This window comes from Rana temporaria, chromosome 2 (assembly GCF_905171775.1).
Source record: "Rana temporaria chromosome 2, aRanTem1.1, whole genome shotgun sequence".
Lineage (NCBI taxonomy): Eukaryota > Metazoa > Chordata > Amphibia > Anura > Ranidae > Rana > Rana temporaria.
In genome coordinates, this window is record NC_053490.1 from 447,385,047 (window position 1) to 447,404,207 (window position 19,161).

A 19,161-nucleotide genomic window follows, 5' to 3' on the forward strand; every position below is an offset into this window, starting at 1 on the left:
ACTTGCATCCATGAATGCACAGCCATATGGTCATTTGTTACTTCAAAAGGCAATGTCCAACTAGGGTCCCAACTTGATATATTACATTTCCACTCTGCCGCTTCACATTCGCAAATATTGTTATCTAGTGACTTTGATTGGCTGTAAATGTAAGACGGGTGGCCATGTGGTAGTTTTTTGGATATCAAATGGTATCCAGAATACATTAGATATGTTCATATACCTTTTGCAATTTATATACAATAAACAATTTAATTATAATGAACTTTTATTGAATTAATGGCCATAATTTTGAGTTAATTTCCTTGTTTTCTTTTTGTTTTTGCTTTTTACTTGGCAGTTCCATTTTCTTATATTAAATGTTTGTTTGTAAGACAAAGAAATTATGTGCAAACTATGTACAAACCGCTATACTTTCTCTTTTAGAAAACTAGATAAGTTATCTATAGTAGAAAACCTACAGCTAGCTACAGTTCTACTTTACAGCTGGCTAACAGGGCAAAACAGCCCTAACTCTCCCCATTGGATCACTGACTGTGATTGACAGCAGTGGGAGCCAGTAAGGAGAGAGAGACCAGGGAGAGCCGTGCACATCAATGGCTCGAGATGGGGCTCAGGTCAAAATAAGGGGAGGGGGGGCTGGGGGAGCTGCACCCAGAAGATTATTTGCCTTAATGCAGTCTATGCATTGAGGTAAAAAAAAACTTTTGCTTTTAGAACCACTTTAAAGAATTATTGTAGCAATGTTTAACTCAAACAATGTTTTATTCTTGTGTGATTTCAATTTTATTGCTGGCTGTCAAGGTTATATTGCAATTATGCCTGAATAAATTCTGAGCACATCACAATATATAACAATACAAATAAAAACAAAGTACTATATTTAATTAAAAAGTAGTCCTTGAGCTCTAGTCATGTGACTGCCTAGTGCTGAAAATATTTTTTTTTGGTGAATAATGATATCTGTCTCCACTCCCCCAGTTATCACTCTCTGATATTATTGTAACCTTGCATAGTTTTGGCTGTTTATGGAGTGAAAGACAGCAGCTTGGAGTTGTACTCCATAACACATCATGTATATAAAAGCATGAAAAGGCTGTTTACTTTACGTACAATGGATTTATGGGATTTTATAATCTATGGTCCAGCATCTTAGTCAATTAGGTAGATACTGACCTTGGATGACGGCTTAAAATAAGATGGGGTGATATTTTTGTAAGAAAGTAGATAAAGGCCTTGTTAGGATAACTATCTTGACTATTTGGAAATTTGGAAAGGTTATAAATACCTGTCAGGATCAGTGTTACATTTACATATTACTTAGTGTGCACAAAAAAATGTAAATATATATTTACATATAATATATATATATATATATATATATATATATATATATATATATATACTGTAATTGTCAAAAGAATTGGGTTGCCTGTATTTACACGCACATGAACTTTAATGGCATTCCAGTCTTAGTCTGGGTTCAATATTGCATACTATAAAAGCTTCAACTCTTCTGGAAAGGCTGACCACAAAGTTTAGGAATGTGTCTATGGGAATGTTTGACCATATTTCAAGAAGCACGTTTGTGAGGTCAGGCACTGATGGTGGACAAGAAGGCCTGGCTCACAGTCTCCTCTCCCAAAGGTGTTCTGTCGGGTGGAGGTCACAACTCTTTGCAGGACAGTCAAGTTCCTCCACCCCAAACTCGCTCATCCAAGTCTTTATGGACCTTGCTAGTGCAATGGTCCAAATCATTTGGTGGAGGGGGGATTATGGGGGGATTATGGTGTGGGGTTGTTTTTCAGCGGATGGGCTTGGCCCTTTCATTTGCTTAGGGGATACTGGTGTTTCATAGGAGCAGAGGATGGGTGGAGCTGACGGATCTTGCATCATCACCACCAGCTGTATGAAGATATGGCGGAAAAACAAGCTCCAGCAATGAGCCCTGTCCTGCATGCTTCCTAGTTGCAAGCAGATTTATCCAGTGTGCTGTGAACAAAAATAATCATTCCTGACCATGCTTGATGGACCATGTGTCAGCAGTATTGTGGACCTTGCTGCTAACTGTCTTGCCCAACAATACCAAAATATTGCCTTCCACGTCATGGTACAGAGCTGGAACGGCCTTACATGCAAAGAAATCATGACTGGGAACCTGCCTTTGTGGTAAAGCACATTCTGCAAATTCACAGAAGGGGGCAGAATCCACCAGATGGAAATGCAGGAGTTGTAAAGCCAGCAATTTGGGCAAGCTGGAATTTAGACACTGGGCAATTGGGTGTCGGGGAGTGTATTTTTTTCTTCGATGCAGCAGCTGGGGCAAAGACATTTGCCTGATATACTCTACAGCTGCTGGTGTGTTGCTGGCAGAAGTGTTGCAAGGACTTGTGACACCCTTTTGTATGCCATCATCGCAGTCGGTGGAGGCTGCTGAGAGGTCATGAAATATAGTGGGGGTAGACATGAAAGGTGAGTAGTGAGAAGGAGAAGAATTGCGTCTCTTGTGTGAGGCTTTAGAATGGTGGAAGTTTAAATGCCTTGTCAAGCATGTGGTACCCAAATGGCTGGTGTTTTTGGCACACTTGATCTACTTGCGGTGGAGGTTGCAAATTGCAAAAGTGTGATCAGCTACACATGTGCTAAAAAAGGCCCACACAGCTGAACTGTGGGAATTTTGGCCAGGAGATAACAGCTCCACAGTCTGATGGAATAGGATGGCTGCTCGCTACTGTTCCATGAAGGATGCTTCTAGAGGACATCCTGCCTTTTTGGGGTTGTGCCTCCCGCTGACTTTCCTCCTCTGCTCTATATGACACTCAAGTTTTGTCAGTGACCTCATCATCGTCATCCCCTCCATCCCCATCATCACTGAAACCAACTTGGCAATATGCTGCAGCTGGGTGAACATGACTGCCAATTTTTTGTTTATCAGTATTCTCCCTTCTCTGTACGCTCATGTTACTCCCTTCCTCTAACTCAGAACCAACATCAGAATCAAGTAATGTCTGTGCATCCTCAAGAAGCAAGTGGCTGACGCTGTGTTAAAAAAATTCAGCTGATTCCTCCATGATGCTGACGCTATGGATTGAGTAGCTGTGGAAGAAGAAGCTGCTATGGCAGCTGCGGTGGACTGTGCACTAGTGTCAGCTTGGGTCATAGAGTATGAGGAGGATGAGGATAGTTTAGTAAGTCAGTCCACCAACTTCTCTGCATGCTGTGGCTGGATAGCACAGGCAACATTACTAAACATAGACAAATGTGCCAGGGGCCAGGCAGAGGACAAAAAAAAAAAAAAAGGTATACCGCACTGTATACAGCACTAAATGTTATGTAATGCTGTGGAACCTTTTATAGTTTAGGGTGGGGCTATGATTAGGCATCATAACTTGTCCAATTAGGGCTCTGACAGTATTCTGTACTCTTGCCCAATTAGGGCCCTAGAATGCACTCTGAAGCACACAATGCATTGTGGGCCACTCGGCAGGCGAATATCCAAAATATCACAAATTTGGGTGTTCACTGAATGGGCGAACAGGCAATGAATGCTCGGCCCAAACCTTCACCCAACTCTCCTTACAAAGACCTACTTAGAACAGCAAGTGATCTCAAATGGCCTTATAGTAAATTTTAGATTTGACCCTTTTTAGGCTTATTTATCAACCAGTCAAAATTCAACTACAAGGCTAGAAAAAGATGATTATCATACCTTGCACTATTTTACTGAATAAGCCCAGTTGATAGGCTAGACTTTCTGATACCATAAAGTGAACAGAACAACCATGTGTTCACATTAGTGCTCTATATTCAAGAGAAACATGAAAAGATAAATATATTTTTCTACCCATTGCTTATTTGACACTTTCCTAGTATTTCATCCTTAATTTGAGACTTTCCATGAGGCCCTGCACATAAAGATTTGCGATGCTCAATTCAGGCTCTGTGCATTACCTTAATTAAAATATTTATCTTCAGGAAAGTGAGAAAAATCAGACAGGGCTTTCAAGCCCCTGTTACCGCAGAGATGAACAGTAACAGCCGCCACAATAAATATGCAGCAGCAAATCCCCCGAGGACTGAACCATGATAAAACAGTATTGAATTAAAATGTTTCTCTGTTATGCACTAGGAAAGAAATTAGTAAAGAGTTTGCATTAATTGAAATCCAGTTCTCTGTGTATATCAATTCGCTTTTATCCCACAGGGAATGACTGCAGTGAGGGAGCCACAAAGCAACAGATTAATCCAAACATTGCCAATGACAAAGACAAATTGAGACTTTAAAGCTTCATGTGAGATAAATTGCTATTAAAAACCTGTTCTATCATACCCAATAATAAGATCAGAAAGTTTCTGTTCAATAGCATTTCTGCAACTGTATGTCCTTCTTCCTAGACAGGCAGATGGGCTCAAACCGCCTGGGTGATTCCTACAACTCTGCTTTACAGTATGACATCCCATAATATGAGCCAATAAATGGTTAATTCCACTGAAATCTGACAAACATTTCCAGTGTGGTTGAAAGTTGATGGATTCACTCAATGAGTTCATTGCCAGGGTTTACACATTGGGGTTGATTTACTAAAGGCATTTCCTATGCAGAGTGAACAGCCTATTTGCCTTTAGTAAATTAACAACATTGTGGATTGAATTTCTGCTCCACATTCACAAAAAAAGTTTAAAAATACGTATTTTGTATTACTGTAATACAAGTCCCGCCTCCTATGATAGACAGAACAGTCATACAATGGCAGTCCATGAGACGGGACTTCCAATTAGAGGCCACCTAATAAACCGGAGATTCTCCTGTATGTAATCTGTCGCTACTCGTCCTGCCCCCTCCCTGTCCCCTCCACAGCACAGATAAATACTGGTATATATCTTTTGTGGCTCCCGCAGTGCTCTGAGATACGTTGGGGGCCACAAAAGATATATATAGATATATATATATATATATATATATATATATATATATATATATATATATATATATATATATATATACAAAGTACCAGTGGGGCAGCTTGAAACCAAAACGTGGGCCGCAATTGGCCCGCGGACCGAACTTTGGGCATGCCTGGACTAATGTAACTATACAAAAATATTCATACCTCTAGTCATCTTCGGTTTTAAAACTAGCTATACTTTACATCTTGGAATCCTGGGATGCTTACAAGTGTATATTTGAATTGATTTATCCCTTACTTGTTTTCAAAGTCTTTTGACTTCCTAAACAACAAAATAGGTTCCAACAGTAATTCATAAAACACTGAAAATCTGTACTATTCAAAAAAAAAAATTGTGTGTTTGGTGAACAAATAATAGATGGTTAAAAAAATGGTATTTAGGCTATCATGGTTCTGCTCTGAACATTATTCAGTAGATTAAAAGCTCATCATCAGCACCAGCACATCAACTAGATATGTGCATTCCCGTTCGTACGAATGTTATTTTCGTACGAAAATGTTCATTTTCGTACCCGCAGAATAATGTGTACATAGGAAAAAATGTAAGCACCAAAATACGAAAACGACGGGATTACGAATGAGTCGCATAACGAACAACCGCAAATACGAACGAACGATCTGACGAAAATACGACAAAACGAAAACAGCAAAAGAACGAATATGACATCTATAACAAAAGACTTGCATTCTTTATTTTGTTGTAATCCTTGTTCTGTTCGTATTTTGATTTTCAGTCGTATGTTCATATGACATCTAACAAAAGATTTTCATTCTGTATTTTGTTTGAATCCTTTTTCTGTTTGTATGTTCATATGACATCTTATAACAAAAGATTTGTATTCTGTATTCTGAATTCCTTTTTTCTGTTCGTAATTTGGTTTCAAAATATAGAATGCAAATCTTTTGTTATAAGATGTCATTTTCGTTTTTTTGAATGGACAGTGTAGTTAGTGAAGCAGCTTCTCTTTTGTGCTGAGTACAGTAGTACAGTAAAGCCAAATAAACTTTTCTGTGGATTTTCGTCTGAAGGGAGATCAGTTGGCCAGACTTTTGAACCTGGAACCTAAAAATGGTTTTCTGATGGAGTTTAAAAACGAACGATCGTTTTTATGTTTGTTGTTAAAAAAGTCTGACCAAGTGTATGGGGCTTAACAATAGTTAATATGGATGAGCCGCGTGTTGAAAGTGCCACGAATCCCGCAATATATTTACAAAGTACAAAATGACGAAAATTATTGTCCAACAAGTAACGAACATGAATTAAACAGAATAACGAACCATCCCGCATGTACGAAAATAAAACGGTAACCAAAATACGAAACGATCGGAATACGAAAAAATCGCGTCGTACGAAAAACGAACGGGAACGGACAGGAAAACGGGCGTCTTACGAAAAACGAACGGGAACGAACCTACGGAACGATACGAAACAGAACAAAAAAAAACGAAAAAAAATTCTGTGCACATGTCTAACATCAACAGTGTTTTCCTGCAGTAGCTATCACTATATCTTCTTACCTTTTTAAATGATTTACCTCAGCTGCCATAGCTGCCAAAATTACTTTTTACTGCATTCCTTACCTTCAGATTCAGGTCTGTCCCCCAGAGTACTTCTTTTCTTTCACTAAATGTAAACTTCTAGGTTGAAAGATGGCCTGCATCATTTAACTCATTTTCTTGGAGCCAAGCCTGTCATGAACCAGATCCCCGAAGACATCACTTAGCCTGTGCTCAGAGAAATATTGTGATATTTTTTTTTAAAGGCTGGAGGTAGGGGAGAAGGCACAGGAAGGCGCCCCCCCCCCTACATTTCAGCTTTAAATAACTGCTTTCTTATTCACTCAGAATGTGTCTTTAACTCCAAGACAGTAAATTCCCTAGAACAACCCCCTCCCTTCATGCACTTCATAGTTCCTGTTCTTCCAGGTGGAGTGTTTATTTATTCTCTGTGGTGGCCCAGTTCTTCCACCCGTCTTTAACTTACCTACATAAACTTTTTTGTAGCTGCTAGTGGAAGAATGCAGGGGAATACAACAGAGTGCAATCTGAGAGACATCTCTGAATCTGTTGGGGCTGCAGACATCACTTTCAAGATGGCTTTTGAATGACTACATAAGGAAAGCTTTTACAGGTAAATAACATGAATGAAATGAGTGAACTGATGACAGGGTTGCACACAATTGCCTCACTGCTATTCCCAACAGCTTTTTTTTGTATTACAACATTCGAACTGACCATATGATTATACCAAACAGACTACCTACTGTATGTAACTATATAAAAATTAGCATCTAAGTGTGATGTTCATTTATTATATTTTTAAAGCTTTTCCTATAACATTTTTATAATTTAACTCCATTTCAGGCTATAATAACAAAAACTATTTTGCTTATACAAAAAGTAAATATACTATTGAAAATACTGCTCATATCTTATCTTTTTCCCCAAATTCTCATTAACTGCAAGTAAGGCATAAACATTTCCACACACATTGATAAATAGTGTTTGGTCAAAAGTTAATAAAATTGTATTTAGTCATACAACAACTAGATATTATCTCTTTCAATTTGTTTCGGCTGCCAAGTAAAAGTGAAAAAAAAGGTTATACATCATTTTGACAGTTTGAGGAAGCAGACAATCATTTTGAAGATTGTCACCATTTAAAAAAAGAAGTGTGGCATTTGAAAGTGATCTTAAAATAACCTTTGGAGCTAAAGATTAAACTTCTCACCCTTGTATATACATTTCTAAATTAGAAAAATATAAACTAGTTTATAGGAGTCTTCTTAGTTCTCATCCCCTCTGAAAAAAAAAAAAGTAAAAACATATAAAGCCAAAATAGCCAAACCTAACATATTGGTTTACTAGACATAATTATTTACTGAACTAAGAGACTCTAGGAAAGTCCCTAGAGAAACTAGGTCTTGTTACTAAACTCTGAGGCCCCGTACACACGACCAGTTTCCTCGGCAGAATTCAGCTTCCGACCGAGTTTCTGGCTGAATTCTGCCGAGAAACCCGGCCGTGTGTACACTTTCGGCCGAGGAAACCGACGAGGAGCTCGACGAGGAAATAGAGAACATGTTCTCTATTTCCTCGTTGTTCTATGGGAGCTCTCGGCCCGCCGAGCTCCTCGGCGGCTTCAGGGCTGAACTGGCCGAGGAACTCGATGTGTTTGGCACGTCGAGTTCCTCGGCCGTGTGTACGGGGCCTGACTGTGTTCTAATAAAGTGACAGCACTGTGAACAATCAATTAATACCTAACCATAAAAAATTATGTATGTAAAACTTTTGTAAATACTGTATATATGTGTAATAACACATAAATGTATCATATTATTCTCAAAAAAAAAGTGTTAAAGTGCTATGCTAACTGAATCACTATGACATCCAAATACTTTAAACCTTAAGGCTCCATTCACAATGGATACCGATGTGGCTCCCAACAGTGGTCCTGTGCGTCCTGGTTCACCATTTCAGGTCCGATTTCAGCCTGAATTTTGGGCTGAATTCGGACCTGAAACGGACCAAAAGACACACAGGGCTCTTGTGCAAATTCGCACAGATTGCAATGTAAGCAGCACATTTCTTTTATAAGACACTCTACGATATTGTGGATGTAACAGATCCTCAGGAGGTGAGAGGAAATCTTTTTAAAAACAGCTGAAAGTTTATAAAAAAGATGGTGCACCCACATTTCAAGGTGTTTATCCTGACATTAGTAAATCAGCATAACATCTGAGTCAAAGCCAGAGTTCCTTCCAACACTACCACTGCCACTACCGAAAACAAATCCAGCTTAGCTTGATAGTAGCACATCAAACATCTGCCCTATTTACGTTTCCTCATTTAACGTCCTCCTTGGTATGATTGATTGTACACAATCGGTATGCTTGTTATTCTTTTCATAAAATACTTGTTTTCATTTTTTCCATTATTTGTTTTTTGCCATCTTAGTGGTTTTGACCTCCTCCAGTCTCTTCTGGCCTACCAGCACTCCATCCCATGCCTGCTGTACATCATTACTCTGGACTGACTTCTTCTAAGTGACAACAGTGGATCAAGTTTGCACAGTGTGTTAGCACCACCACGTGTAGTCTCTACCAGGGACATGATAAACAGGGTGACAAAAATACAACTACAATTGGGAGGCAGTTGTCACCCAATAACAGGACGTGCCTGTACAAGGACTTTTATTTCAGAAACACCAGGTATTCTTTTAATGAAACGTGCAGATGTAAAATTTTGGAAACAACTTTTTAAGGTACTTTAACATGTTAGAGGTTTTTCAGTGGCTTTACATCTACTTTTACTACTTTCTTCTTGACCATAATGCTATATTTAAAAGTTAAGTGCACTTTTATATAAAAAAAATTAAAATGCGGGCAAATCATAATATACCTAGGTAACTCTGTTTTGATTAAAGGTTATCTTCTCTGGCCCGGGGTTGAAGCAGTGTTTATAACCCTTAGTGCACTTATAGTTATACTTGTAACAGCAACTACCTTTTTTTTTTTAAATTGTTTATTTATTGAATATTTCAAGAAAAAAAAACAAAAGAAACATTGTACAGAATCAAAAAGGACTGTCAACAAAAAGGGATATATTCCCAATGAGAAAGAAATAATCATAACGTGTCAGATGATCATCAAACAAATGGAATGCAGCATGGTATGGAAAAGAAAAAGAAAAGTGTACAATAGGCTAAGCGTCACATGTTCACATGTTTCATCTAGTCATTTTATTCCCAAACCTACAAGTTCAAAGTTACCTGTGCAATCTCAGAGTTATATTCAGAAGAATCCCATTTTTCCCAAATGGCGTCAAAGCTAGTTAAAGAATCTTCAATTACAGCTGTGAGGCGTTCCATTCTACGTATATCTATGATAGCTGTTAAAAATTGTGTAAAGGATGGGGGAACATTAGATAGCCAGCATTGTGGGATAGCCCGTTTAGCCGCTAATAGGATAAAGGCCATTAATTTCCTAAGGGGTTTAGGCGTCCTTGGGAGGGGTAATCCCAGGAGGAGATATAAGGGGTTTAAGGGGATAGGAATACCTAGAACTTTTTCCAGAAGGGCATGTACTTTGGACCAATAGGGTGTAATCAAAGGGCACTCCCAGAATATGTGATAGTGAGTACCTAAATAAGAACCACATCTCCAACATTGTCCAGAAGGTGTCAGCTTCCTTGCCAATAAAAATTCCGGGGTCCTATACCAAAACATTAATATTTTATAGGCAGTTTCCTTCTGAGCTACACACCTAGATACCTTGGAAGTAGCCTCCCAAATACTCCTCCATTCGGGTAAAGAAATGGGTTTATTTAAAATATGGGACCATTTCCGCATGTATGAATGAGTTTGCTCCGTGATCTGAGGGGTATCATGCAGAATCTTATAAATGGTGGATATTAGGCGGGGTTCATAAGGGCCTCTGAAACACAACAATTCAAATTCCGTGGGCATAACTAAAGTAAGATGTGGGATTCTAGTGGAAATGAAATGTCTGATTTGTAAAAAGGAGTAGAAGAGAGTTTTCGGGATTTTGTATTTTGATTGTAGCTCAGAAAAAGTAAGAAATGTACGTGTCACTGGGTGTACTAGGTGGCGTAGCTGAAATACACCAGCTTTTGTCCAGGGTGACATGGCGTCGTATGATAAGCTGTCAGGAATTTCTGGGTTAAAGATAATGTTCACTAAAGGAGAGCATGGGGATGAGAGAGGGTATTTCACAGAGCATCTTTTCCAGATTGAAAGTGTAAACAGCATAGGGTTTAAACAGATTTTACGCAGCTGGGAGATGTACTTGTCAGAGGACGGCCACAGCATGCAACAGGGGTGGGCAGGGACTGTAATGCTCATCTCTATCTTTGACCACCTATTAGGTGCACACCTGGACGTCCAGGAGGCTATAGCTCTCAAGTGTGTGGCATAATAATATTTGATTATGTCGGGCGCCCCCAAACCCCCACCAACGCGGGCTGCAAAAAGAACTGTGCTGGCTATTCTATGGGATGTGTTATTCCATATGAAATTCAAAAAGTTTTGTTGGAGTAATTTCAGTTGGGACATTGGGACCATCACTGGTAGGGTCTCAAAAAGGTAGAGGAGCTTAGGGACTACCGACATTTTGAGGACATTTATCCTCCCAAGAAGGGACAGGGGAAGCTTCGTCCAGGTCTTAAGCAACCTATTAATTTCCGTGAACAAAGGAGGAAAGTTAGCCTGAAAAAGTGAAAGGTAAGAGGGCGTTAGGTAAACTCCGAGGTATTTGAGCGATTGAGAACACCATCTGTATTTGAAGTTTCCTTTTAGGGTCGAGAGCGTTTCTGCCGATACATTCACAGGGAGGGCCTCAGTCTTGGTTGAGTTAATTTTGAAACCTGAAATTCTGCCAAATTGATTTAGAGTGGTATGGAGCAAGGGGAGTGAAATATGGGGGTGGGTCAGTGTCAATAAGATGTCATCGGCAAACAGGGACAGTTTGTATTCCCTATGTCTCAACGTCACCCCCCTTATATCTGGGTGAGAGCGAATGGCCGCAGCCAAGGGCTCTAGACTGAGGACAAAGAGTAGGGGAGATAAGGGACACCCCTGTCGAGTACCATTGCTCAGGGAAAATGGCGAGGAGACATAAGAAGCCAACTGGACCTGAGAGGTGGGTGTGGAGTATAACGCTTTTAGAGCTTGCATAAAGGGACCATTGAAGCCGTATCTGGAAAGAATAGCGAACATAAATGACCAATTCAGGCGGTCAAAAGCCTTCTGGGCATCTAAACTGAGTATCACGGCAGGTTTCTTCGTCTTAGTTAGTAAGTCAATAAGGTCAATAGTACGCCTAGTGTTGTCTCCTGCATGTCTAGTGGGGACAAACCCCACCTGGTCCCTATGAATGAGTGAGGGAAGGAGTAGAGACAGTCTGTTAGCCAAAATTTTTGTAAATATTTTATAGTCAGAATTTAGGAGGGCGATGGGGCGATAGTTATCCGGTAGTGACGGATCTTTGTCCGGTTTCGGGATGACCGTTATAAAGGCGTGTAAAAATTGGGATTGGGGGATCGTTCCAGACATCAGAGAGGCAAACAGTTTAACCATATGGGGTGTCAGGATCGAAAGGAAGCTCTTATAGTAGGAGTAGGGTAACCCATCAGGACCGGGGGATTTGTGGGATGGGAGTTGATTCACGACCGCAGTGAGTTCTTCAACAGTGATAGGAGTATTTAGACCCGCGCGGTCTTCAGGAGAAATTGAAGGGAGTCTCAGAGATTCTATAAAGGCATTAAATTTTTCTTGAGTGAACTGAGGATTAGGGTCTACGGAAAGGCAATTATATAGTTTTTTGTAAAAGTCACCGAAGATCCGTGACATATTTTGGGGACAATATGTGGGGTTACCATCAGGCTGTAACAGAAAGTCAGGGATAGAAGTTGTGGGTCTCGGTTTTAGTTTATGAACCAGCATCCTATGGGGTTTGTTAGCATAATCATAAAACTTTTGCTTGGACCAAGTAAAGATTTAGCATGTTTATTCGAGTCTAGAGACTTAATGCGATTACGTAACGAAATTACCGTCCTAAGACGTGTCACTGTGGGGAGAGTAAGCAAAAGTTTTTCTGCTTTGGATAGTTCAGCTAAAAGGGATTTCCTCTGACGTTCTCGATCACGTTTAAGACGGGAACCAGAGGAAATGCACTCCCCTCTGAAGAAAGCCTTATGGGCCTCCCACAGGGTGGACACCTCAGAGACCGAGCCCTCATTGAGTTCAAAGAATTCAGACAGCTTCTGTTGTAGATGGAGGTGAACATCAGATGTGGTGAGAAGAGATTCATTAAGTCGCCAATGACATTGTCTGGGCGTAGGTTTGGCTAACAGGAGGTCCAATATTATGGGAGCGTGGTCAGACCAAGTGATTGGGCTAATCTCCGAGTGGACCACATAAGTCAATAAGGGCGCTGAGACAAAAAAATGGTCTAGTCTTGTATATAGCTTGTGAGGGGGGGAGTAAAATGTGAATTGTTTAGCAGTAGGGTGTTTCACTCTCCAAGTGTCGTAAAGGTTATGGGCACGTATCAATTTTCGGAAGAGGAGGAGTTTCCTTTTGAACCTGGGGGGGTGAGGCTTTTGCAAAGAGGGCAAATCTATCTTTGATTGGGGACATGCACAGGTTAAAATCGCCTCCAATAACCATAAAGGGTTGGAAAAAAGGTTGAAGTTTCTCAAAAAAGTCCTCTAAAAACCCAATCTGACCTGAATTGGGCACGTATACATTGGCAAGGGTGAATGAAGTATTTTGGTGACTGCAGCTCAGGAGAATAAACCTACCTCGGGGATCTAAATAAGAGGATTTGACACGAATGGCAGAGGAGCGTCTCAGTAGGATAGCTACCCCCGCCTTACCAGAGGGGTCGGAGGCTACAAAAGCAGTGGGGAAGTGTTTAGAAGCAAACTTAAATGAACCCTCTTCTTTGAAATGTGTCTCCTGAACCATGATCACCTCTGCCCCAGAGGACCTGAACTCCTTCAACGCCAACCAGCGTTTACGGATGGAGCCCAGACCTTTAACATTACATGAAAACATACTGACAGCCATACTCAAACTGTATGAGCAGAGCACACATTACATTCATGAAACGGAAAAGAAAAAAAAAAAATATACACCATGGTGCATAATTCTTAAGAACTAAAATATTATGAACAATCAAATGACAATGAGGTGATAACTGAAATATATACCTGGGTAACAAACATGGGTCAAAAAGGGACCCTAGATCCAAAAAAAAAAATGAGAAAAACATAAGGCCAGCAAAAAATAATAATAAAAATTGAGGTAAAAGAAAATAAAAATAAAACAGCAGTAAGTAGGCCCTGAGTAGGATCAAAAAGGATCCATAGAGAAAAAAAAGAAAAAAAAAGAAAACAATGACAAAAAGTATATACCAATTAGATGGTAGGCCTGAGGGGGGAGAGCCCCTCAGGAGGTCATGGTCATATTTCAAGACCATGTTGAGGGTGGGGCACGGTAGCCTGCAAGGATAGTCACTGAGGCCCAGCCCGGTCCAAACATCATAGAAACATGTAAAAACAGGGAACTGTCAACATATTATTTTTGAATGGGTTTGTAAGCAAAAAAGAACGCTTACGTGGGGCATATTGGATGTAAAGAATCAGACTCCGAGCCCGGAGTCCCGGAGGGTATAGGTCTGCATGATGACCTACCCGTAAAGATGAAGCATGGAGGGAAGCGGACATATAGTCTCAAGTGGGGCCCTTGGACTGTCCAACTCTCTGGGGAGTGATTGGGGCCTTTCGTGACCTCTGACGTACCGGGGTCCAGATCCTCCCAGGCGTAGAGAATGGTCGTGGAGCAGGGATCTGCATCTGTAAGTCCTCCTCAGGTATAGGGGGGAGACCAAGGTTCCGGATAAAAGCCTCGCATTCCTGTAGATCTCTCATGGAATGTTGCGATCCATCTTTGGTAACAGACAGGCGGAACGGAAAGCCCCAGCGATATGGAACTTGATTCTGCTGCAAGTGGGAGGTGACTGGGCGCAGAGCACGGCGTTTAGCCAATGTAATGGGTGATAGGTCGTTGAAGATTTGAATTTTTGCCCCCTTGAAATCAACTCGTGACTTGTTGCGGGTAGCAATGGTAAGGGCTTCTTTGCTTTCGTAAAAATGGAAGCGTACAATAATGTCCCTGGGGTTGGCTCCCGGGGGAGGCTTAGGAGCCAGCGATCTGTGAGCTCTATCAAGGCGCCAGTCTATGTCAGGAATGTGGGGTGCCAGAGTGACAAAAAGGGCGAGAAGATAAGGTCAGATTTCCTTATCTGGGATAGACTCGGGAACCCCGCGGATGCGTAGGTTCTGGCGGCGCTCCCTGTTTTCAAGATCTTCTTGTTGTATCTGTAATTGTGAGACTAAGTTTTTCAAATTAGCATTTTCTTCCTCTATGACATGAACATATTGTACCATGTTGTCAAATTTAGATTCCAAAGTGTCTGTTCGTTCTCCTAACTGGTCAATCTCACCCCTAAGTTCATGCGCCAGTTTGCCAACTTCTTTAGTAATGTTTTGAGTAAGGCTATGAAGTAAGGTTTGCAGTTTGGCGTCCAACACCTCTACAGTAATTGGTGATGACATTGTGGAAAGTTCGGGTGGTCGTTGCTTGTGTGGAAGGTTTTCCACAAATAGAGTGGGGTCAACCAGCGGGAGGGCGTCTGCCGAGTCCACGTCAGTCGCTGGAGTCCCCGAGATCGGGGATGATGATTTCCTGAGGAAGCGATCCATAGGTTGGGAAAGCTGAAGTGCGGTCTGTGGAGTGTGGTTCTGGTAGATATGCCGTTGGTTTCCAATCTTACCCATATAACAATCGGGAAATAGCTGCAAAGTTCCCAAAGCTGATGAGACGGCTCCCGGATCTATTAAAGGCTAATAATGCAGAGCGGGAGCATCGGACAGGCGGGCAAAAAAGTCGGGCCTTACATCTTAAGCGACTGTCATCTTACATGCTAGGCGTGCTTCCCTCTGTGGGGTATTGTGAATGGAGAGCACAGGGGGGTCTGCGGGTAGTCCGTACGACTGCACAAGAGGCGGGACAGGGTCACAAAAATAAAAGGAGCGTATGAGTGAAAACAAGATGGTTAGTGCAGATGTCTCCAGGGGACAGTCCAGATCAGAGAGCAGATCCCGGATGGCACACAGGGTTAGGTCTGCGGAGGGGTAACCAGACAGGGATGTGCAGCCGAGGGCAGGGTTGGTAAATCGGCACAGGATCCGGTTGCCGCGTGTAGGCCCAAGCCGCGGCCTAAATTTTCGGATGGCTGGAGGGTCCGCGATCGTCGCACCTGGAAAACGTCCCCGAGTAGCCTACCTCAAAGGGAGTTGTTGCGGTATGGTCCGGAGGTGGTTGCCGTTCGTCTCACGGCCCCGAGCGCGGCACCCGAGCTCTGCGAATCCCAGGCTTCACAGGCCTCAAGATGGCGGCGGTACAGCAATGGATGGCGTCAGCTGCAGAAAGGACAGCAGAGTAATCCAGCATCCCACTGCTCCAATACAGGTAGGGATCTTCTCAGGAGAGAGCTAGGAGACAGGATAAAGGGGTTTGGAGGCTCAAGCACCGTTTGTAATCTCAGGATGGCAGTGGATAGAAACGGGTTCGGCGGAGCTCCTCCAAGGTACGTCTCTCCTCGTTTGCGTCCGGACCAGCAACTACCTTTTTAACGGAAAACTTTACAACTATCTATCTATCTATCTATCTATCTATCTATCTATCTATCTATCTATCTATCTATCTATCTATCTATCTATCTATCTATTCATATCTAGATTTAATGTTTATTGGACTCTTATCCCTTTCACCCAGATGTTTTACATTTACACAATGTTTAACTGCATAGCTCAGATCAATTAAGATTCATGAGCTAAAATTCAAGAGGGAACAAGTCTTTCTAGAGGTAAATGTCCAAAATATTTTTTTTATATCTGTATCATATCTATGTGTGTGAATAAAACATATTAACCAATACTTTCACCCCCTTCTTGTCCAGGCCAATTTTCAGCTTCCAGCGCTGTTGCACTTTGAATGACAATTGAGCGGTCGTGCAATACTGTACCTATATGAAATGTATGTAACTTTTTAAAAACAGATGGAGGTTTCTTTTAGTGGTATTAAATCACCACTATTTTTTTTTTGTCTTTTTGGTAAACAAAGAAGAAAAAGTGCTGAGAGTTTTGAAAAAGTATTTTCTTAGTTTCTGTTATAAAATTGTGCAAATATGTAATTTTTCTCCTTCACTGATGAGAGCTCATGAGGCTGCACTAATGGGCACTAATAGGCTGCACTGATAGGCACTGATAGGTGTCACTGATAGGCTGCACTGATGGGCAATGATAACCTGCACTGATGAGCACTGATGAGGTGACATTGATTGGCACTGATGGGGAGACATTGCTGAGGCTGCACTCATAGGCGGCACTGATGGGCACTGCTGTCAGGCTTGCCAGTTAACAGCAATCCTTTTCCTCACACAGATGCAGAGTGTGAGGAAAAGACTGCTAATAACTGACAAGCCTGTTTACATGTGATCAGCTGTGATTGAACACAGCTGATCACATGATAAAGGGCTGCTGTGATTGTCCCTTAACCGCGACCGACCTGTGATCATCAGCTGCGTGGTTCTGGGAGGATGTCCATAGACGCTGTAGCCGTATTTTGGCTATAGCGTGGTCAGGAAGTTGGCAATGAGAAAAAGTCAAAATAAAGTAGTAAATGCTTTTGAAATAAGTCACACTGCTTGGGAAATAAACTGATAATTTGGACCTTATTAGCCAAAAATAGAATAATAGACCAGATTGTGTGAACTGTTGTTGGAGCAAAACTTTGGTCACTTTTATATTTGACACTTATTGTACATTATAAATCAGGAGACAAATTCACCTACCTAACTTCCAGACTAAAATGCATGCATTTAAAAATTATGATGTAAGTATACTTTACAAATTTAGATCTCTTAATAAATCAAGGCAAAGTAAACAAGTCTAAAAATGTAAACTTTACATTTTTCCTTGTTCCTGATGTAACCAGAGAGCGCTAACGAAATATTCTTTACCAGTTCAAATAAGATGTATCATAATACAATAAACAAATCTAGCTGAAAGTCTCTTTATCACTACAGTATACTTAATCACAGTCTGTCCCAATTATAATGTACTTGGGTGCTGTTTTATATTTAAACCTTCCTGAATATTGGAAACCATATTGGCCTAAAACTAGGTAATACCAATTGGCAGGGTAGTGCCAGGAGCATTTAGCGGTATGCTAAGGATACTTTTTTAAGTACCAGGAACTTCAAATAACCTGTCTCTTTTTCTCCTCACTTCAAGACATGTATGGGTTTAACTTGCTTTTTCAGAACCTCATGCCCTATACAGAGAGAAAAAATATTAGTTCAGGCCTGCAAGCTGCTTTATTTGTATTATGATGGTGCTCTTATTTTTAAAAATTTTGCATTAGTAATTTCAAATTACATACAAAAAATAATAACAATGGGCCAGATTCACGTAGGTGAGCGGCGGCGTAACGTACCGTAGATACGTTACACCGCCGCAAGTTTTCATCGCAAGTGCCTGATTCACCAAGCACTTGCGATGAAAACCTATGCCGGCGGCCTCCGGCGCAAGGCGGGCCAATTCAAATGAGCGTGTGCCATTTAAATTAGGCACGCTCCCGTGCCGGACCTACCGCACATGCTCCGTTTCCTAACTCCCACCGTGATTTGCGCAAAGTAACGTCATTTTTTCGAACGGCGATGCGCGTAGCGTAATTCCGTATTCCCGGACGGCTTACGCGAACGACGTTCATTTTTAAATTTCGCCGCGGGAACGACGGCCATACTTTAGACAGCAATACGTTTGCTGACTAAAGTTAGGGCACCAAAAAAAAACGACTAACTTTGCGACGGGAAACTAGACTAGCGGTGGCGTAGCAAACGCGAAAAACCATCGTGGATCGCCGTAACTCCTAATTTGCATACCCGACGCTGGTTTACGACGCAAACTCCCCCCAGCGGCGGCCGCGGTACTGCATCCTAAGATCCGACAGTGTAAAACAATTACACCTATGTGTAACTGATTCTATGAATCAGTCGCATAGATAGAAACAGAGATACGACGGCGTATCAGGAGATACGCCGTCGTTTCTCTTTTGTGAATCTGGCCCTATAATTGTACTTGGCTGGGCATTTTACTTTTTATACTTGCCTAAGCTTTGTTAATGCTAAAACTAATAAATACTATAAGAGTTACTAAGGCAGACATATTTTTCAATAGATCTAGTTTTAAGGTGCTAACGTTAAAAAGTTTCTAGTGGGGTATGAAAAATAATGTGAGCATGATTACACCTATTAATGCAGAGCAAGTCAAATGGCAATTTAGAAACCAAGCTGAGACGTTGACTAATTAAAATTAAACCCATAGCTATGACTAAGCACTGTTGAGAGTGTGAAACGTGGCAGATTTTTTATCCTGTACCCTGCTGTGGTTTGTACTTTTGTTATTTTGCACGTTTTTATTGGAGCGTGGACCTTCCCTCTTCTAAAATTAAGCCCAGTCAATAAAATATTGTATAAGCTTCAATATGTAAACATGATTTCAAAATTAGTTTGCAGTCTTATACAGTATCTACAGCTTTATTTAA